The sequence below is a fragment of the Globicephala melas genome, chromosome 2, assembly GCF_963455315.2.
Source record: "Globicephala melas chromosome 2, mGloMel1.2, whole genome shotgun sequence".
In the NCBI taxonomy this organism is placed as follows: domain Eukaryota; kingdom Metazoa; phylum Chordata; class Mammalia; order Artiodactyla; family Delphinidae; genus Globicephala; species Globicephala melas.
In genome coordinates, this window is record NC_083315.2 from 167207157 (window position 1) to 167213156 (window position 6000).

General features: G+C 38.3%; 1 protein-coding gene across 6 annotated transcripts in view; it reads left to right on the plus strand.

Annotated features, from left to right (window-relative positions):
- Positions 1–6000, plus strand: part of PPP4R4 (protein phosphatase 4 regulatory subunit 4) — a 119841-nt gene that overhangs the window by 2059 nt on the left and 111782 nt on the right. The gene's annotated exons all lie outside the window — the stretch shown is intronic.

Sequence of the window (6000 nt, forward strand, 5' to 3'; positions counted from 1 at the left end):
AAAATCTTGCAGCTTTGGTTGTCCTCCCATAAGATCCAATAAATTTAGATGAGACTTAAGAATATCCAGTGATTAATTTTAAGTTAATTGCAGAGTATGAACTTTATATGCTATTTACTGTACAGAAAAAAAATCCACAAATATGGTAGTTCAATTCTTTTCCCTCAGGATATCCTGTTTATATTACTTCTGCTATGTGCGCTTTATAATTTTGCCTGAGAGATTTTAAAATTTAATTGCACCTACTCTCACTTAAGTTTCATCTTACAAGCTCTACAGAATTGCTTAAGCCAAATGGTTATTACAAATATTTACAAGATTTCTCTCAACTATTTTAAAAATTGTGTTGTGGATTTAACTTCTTAAAAGCTGATGTGAACATTAGTGAAAATATCTATAAAAATACTTCAGAAATAGAAATTTTCCTAAGGCATTTTGTGTACATTGTTTTAAAATTTTTCTTGCACATTTTTTACCCCCTTTTGGCAAATTAGTTTTCGCTTTTTTTTTTTTGGAATCAGATTTTGAAAACTGGTGTTATTTACCTCCTGGGATATTTGTCATCCTTGTTTCCTTAGCTCAGGTCTACTTTGCCGGTTTCAGGTGCTGGCAAATTTCTTCTTCTTTCTTGTTTTATAGATCATGTTTCTAGTCCCATGATATTCACTGAATGACCCTGTTAAAAAAAAAAAAATCTCTCCTTGATTTCCATTTTCTTAATTATTCTGTAGCCCATTAGTGACATCTTGGGTTCTATTCTTGTCAGAATTTTTGCATGCTTACAATTTAGACCATTCTCTTCAGTAATTCTGTTACTTTAAAATGTTTCTGGATCTTAGACCTTATGTTAGGGTTATTTCCCCTCATCTTTTGGTGATTTATGGTAGCCTGCTCTCATCGTTTCTACCTATTTGTTTTATTTTATTATTTTTAAAATTTTCATTGGAGTATAGTTGATTTACAACGTTGTGTCAGTTTCAGGTATATATCTACCTATTTATTTTAAAGGAAAATGGTTTTATCTATGTATGAATTAACAGTATGTGTTTTTGATGTTTCATAGAGAATATGCCTTTTAACTTAGTTTGGTAATTGTGTAATATTTGAAGTACTTTATTCCTTAATGATTAACATGTCCAATATGGTGAACAGTAGTTGTAAGCATCTGCCTTTTCCCACATTTCTTTTGTTTGGAGTAGGTAGACAACGGGTGAAAATTTGGATAAGCTTCTTTTAGCATACAGCAGTTAATGACTTGAAGTCAGTGCCTACTTACTCCTACTTAATTCTCTCCGTATAAATGCTGGCTGACAGTGAGGAAATAGAGAGTTTTGCTCTACTTACTTGCGACAGCAGATACCTTATTTTAGGTATCAGTGACAAGGCTTCTTTTTTAGGATAGCTTATTTTCTATTTTGCTTTTATTGTTGGCGAACCAGGTCGTCTAAGTTGTTTGAATTTCTCAGACAAAGAACGTAAGTTTCATCCAGTTCTGGAACTGACAAAGCCCTTACAGAGGCAGATGGGTCCTCTCATTCTTAGGCAAGAGAGTTTTAAAAGAGATCTGATATCTTCTTTAGTTTCTAGTGGCGCATCTACCTTGAAGGAGGCTTGCAAGGTGACTCAAAAGGCAAACACTAGCTTGGTTGTGCGTGGGCTCTCCAGCTGAGTTCTTCTTTTGTATTCCTACCATCTCACCACCTCCTGGGGGAAAGCGGGATTTCACCTTTAGGCCAGCTTCTGAAGGGATAACAAGACTCCTGCCTGAAGGGTTCTTTCTTCCCTGGGATTCTGGAGAGGGTGTGGGATTGTCTTATGGACGTGTTCCAAACTTTGCCTCTGTTAAAGCTGTTAAAGCCTCTTCTCTCACGTATTGAGCCTTCTATTTTAAATGTAATTTATTCCTTTTTTTTCCTATTTGTACTTCCCAAGGCTGTAGAATCTAATACTGAGTCCTTTTTTTCCCTCTATGATTTTCAGGTTTATTTTTGAGTGCTTTACCTTTTCGTCTGTTTTGGATATTTAATATCCAGAATTTTCCTCTTTGCTTTTGAATGTCAGATTTGTTTCTGTAGCTCTCTTATTTTTGTACATTAAATCTATCTTGGAAGATTATGTTACATTAGATTTTAGGGTCAAATGTATAAGTATCAGTAGGAAATGCTTTATGTTAGTGGAGGTTCTGATAGTATTTAAACCGAACCTAGTAACTAAAAAAGCATTATATTGGACTGCTGTCCAATGAAAAACAAATTACACTGTTCATTATATTACCCTAAAATATGGCAGATCAATTATTAATGCTATTTTCATAATTAAGTTTAGAACATTACAGTATTTGAAGATTTGACAAAGATGATTCTGTGGTTTTATGTGAATATGATGCTAATGTACCCATCTGTGGCATTTAGCACTGAAACAAAACAACTTTCCTAATAGTCACAGCTTGTGGCTTAGTCAAAATCATATCACAGTATCTTCTTTTAGTTCTCTCTCTTCTTTGTGATTTTGGTGTATATTTTAGGAATAATTTTGTTAGAGAAGGGTCCTAAGTTTGTACACTGTGCTTTCATTAGGTAAACCTTTACTCACATATCTCTAGTTGCCTGTCAGATAAATTCCAGACCCTTAAGCTTGGCATCAGTGACTCCATCTTAGCTCTGCAATGGAATGTTCCACCAGGCCCTCAACTTTTCTTTTTAATAGCATCATCGAGGTGTCGTTTATATGCCATATGGTTCACCCATTTATAGTTGAGTGGTTTCATGTATTCACAGAGTTGTGTGTTCATCACCACAATCAGTTTTAGAGCATTTTCAGAAGAAGCCCTGTACCTGTTAGCAGTCAGTCCCCACTTCTGCCCAATCTTCCCAGCCTTTGGGAACCACTAGTCTACCTTCTTACGGATTTGCCTATTCTGGACATTTTATGTAAAATTATACAATATGTGGCCTTTTGTGACTGATTTCTTTCACTTAGTATAATGTTTTCAGGGTTCACTGGCATTGTAGCGTGTCAGTACTTTGTTTCTTTTTGCTGCTGAATGGTATTCCACCGTGGGAGTGTATCACATTTTGTTTGTTCATACACTCGGGTTGTCTCCACGCAGTCCTTCACTTTTTGAAGCAGTCGTGCTGCCTTATTCACTGTTACTCAGATACATCACGTTCATCCTTAACTCTGCTTTTCCCCGTCCTGGAATACCTTTCGTTATACCTCTCCAGTATTTTCCATCCCCAGGATCCAGCTGTAATCTTGCATCTTTCCTAAGGCCTTTCCTAACTGCTGACACTACATGGGATCTCAGGCTCTGTGAGCTCCCATATCACTTAGTGGCTGCATGCCTTTGTTTTCCTTAACGTGTGTGTGCGCATACGTTGTCTTCAATAGACTGTAAGCTCTTAGAGGGTAAGCTGTTTTTTATTGTTGTTTTGGTTCTTTCTTGTTCTGTGCTATGATATAAATATATACCTCTTGATGGAATAAAGTGTGTTTATTTACCTTAAGATGACCGAAGTGCCAGATGAATTAAGCAACTTTTGACTTTTTTGTATCGTAGGCAATAGAATCAGACAGATTTACGTTATGTCCTCCCACTTACTATCTGCGTGACCATGGGCAAGTTATGATGGTTGTTAAATCCTGGTTTTCTCATCTGCAAAGTGGAAAATAATAATTCTTGTTTCCCAAGGTGGTTAGCCCCAAACACCAAAAAGGTACCCAATTAATATTAATTCCCTTCTGTTTCCTTTGCCATGTCCCTAATTCCTTACTCCTTAGGTGCTCAAGGTACATTACAAACTTTTAAAAGAGGATAGCAGTATTAATTTTGTCTTCCAATAATTTAATAAAGTAATAGGCAAGTAAAGTATATTAACTGAAGTTTGTGATAGATATCTATTAACTTCCTTTGCTAATAGTATTTATCAGAATCTTCACATGTTATACTTATTTTAAACTGATGGTAAGGTCAGCCTGTTTAAGCAATATTTGCTATTTATATTATGCGTTAAATGTGTTGATTGGTTAATGTACCTAACCTAACTTTTATGTTGCTTATTTTTACGGTCATTTAAAAACCGTTTGTCACTTTGCACTGTGAGTTTTAAAACATTTCGCCCTTTGCCTTTTAGGGACAGTCAGATAAAGTACATCGTTAATTAGGAACTTTTTCCTTTTTCTTTCTCTCCCCCCCACCCCCCTCCCCTTTTTAAAAAAAAAACAGGAGTAAGTGCTCCCCCTAGTGATAGCACAGAGTGAGAATCTGCAGCCAAATCTGGAAATAAAAGTGCTGTGAACTGTGCCTATTGCTGATCACGTTTGGGAGCTCTTGCATTCAAGACTAGCACAGGGTAGCAAGGAGGTCATGAGGGAGAACTTTGCTACCAGCTAGCTTTTGGTTGTTTTATCTTTAAGACTACCTGTCCTATTTGCTTGGCAAATGGGAAAAGTTGTGTGAAAATCTCCTTTGTATGCCCTTATTTCTAAGATCTTCTGTATCTCCACATTTCTTTTGCCTTTACTATTCTTTTGATTTCTTTTTTTTTGACACCTGTCATTTAGTACTGTTTTGGTGAGGTGGGGTGCTTACGGGGTGTGTGTGTGTGAGATAGAGAAAGAGAAAGAGAGAGAGAGAGAGAGAGAGAGTGTGTGTGTGTGTGTGTGTGAGAGAGAGAGAGAGAGAGAGAGACGGAGAGAGAGAGAGAGGGAGAGAGTGTGTGTGTGTGTGCGCGGGGGGGCCTTGAGTAGCCAGGATTGCATGCCCGGTTTTCTCGAGTGTTGTGCTGGAGAGGCACATCACAGTTTTTAATCCCTCACAGTTGGGATGAAGTGGTTAATCACCCCAAATTGGTTAATATTAATGTGGGGAGTCATAAAAAGGATCCATACTTTCAGGATTTCATTTTAGTGTAAAAAAACACATTTGTTTGCTTATCTTTTGTTGTAGGTCCACTACCTTTTGAGTATGGGTCTGCTTAATACAGTTCATAATCCTTTTTCTTGCATAAATACCCCCATAATGCATTTATAATGTCACGTTCAGGTTTCTTTAAAGTTGAGTGAGAATTTTTTTTAATAACTGTTTATTTACTTTTATAAATTTGTTTATTTTATTTATTTATTTTTGGCTGCGTTGGGTCTTCGTTGCTGTGTGCGGGCTTTAGTTGCAGTGAGTGGGGGCTACTCTTCGTTGTAGTGCGTAGGCTTCTCATCGCGGTGGCTTCTCTTGTTGCAGAGCACGGGCTCTAGGTGCGTGGGCTTCAGTAGTTGTAGCACATGGGCTCAGTAGCTATGGCGCGCGGGCTTCAGTAGCCGTGGCTCGCGGGCTCTAGAGCACAGGCTCAGCAGTTGTGGTGCACGGGCTTAGCTGCTCTGTGGCATGTGGGATCTTCCCTGACCAGGGCTCGAACCCGAGTTCCCTGCGTTGGCAGGTGGATTCTTAACCATTGCGCCGCCAGGGAAGCTTTAAAGTTGAGTGAGAATTTAAAGATGCTTATGAAGCAGTCTGAAAGCCTGTCTTAGATGTTTTTGATTATTTTTAAATTTCTTTTTTTTTTTTAATTTTTTTTTGCGGTACATGGGCCTCTCACTGTTGTGGCCTCTCCCGCTGCGGAGCACAGGCTCCGGACGCGCAGGCTCAGCGGCCATGGCTCACGGGCCCAGCCGCTCGGTGGCATGTGGGATCTTCCCGGACCGGGGCACGAACCCGCGTCCCCTGCATCGGCAGGCGGACTCTCAACCACTGTGCCACCAGGGAAGCCCTGTTTTTGATTATTTTTTACTCAGCTTTTGCAAGTTGTCTTGTTCTTCCTAATTCAATAGCCGTTTCCTTTGGCAACTTATCTTTGTTGAGTTTTTCTAAAACTTTCAATTTAGTTGTCATAGAAACGACTCTGTCTTTGCATTCATATGTTTATGTAATACTTAATTATGTAATTGCAGTATCAAGTAAATTGGGATAAGCTGGTGTGAGAACAAACACAGCTGACTTTTGGTTAC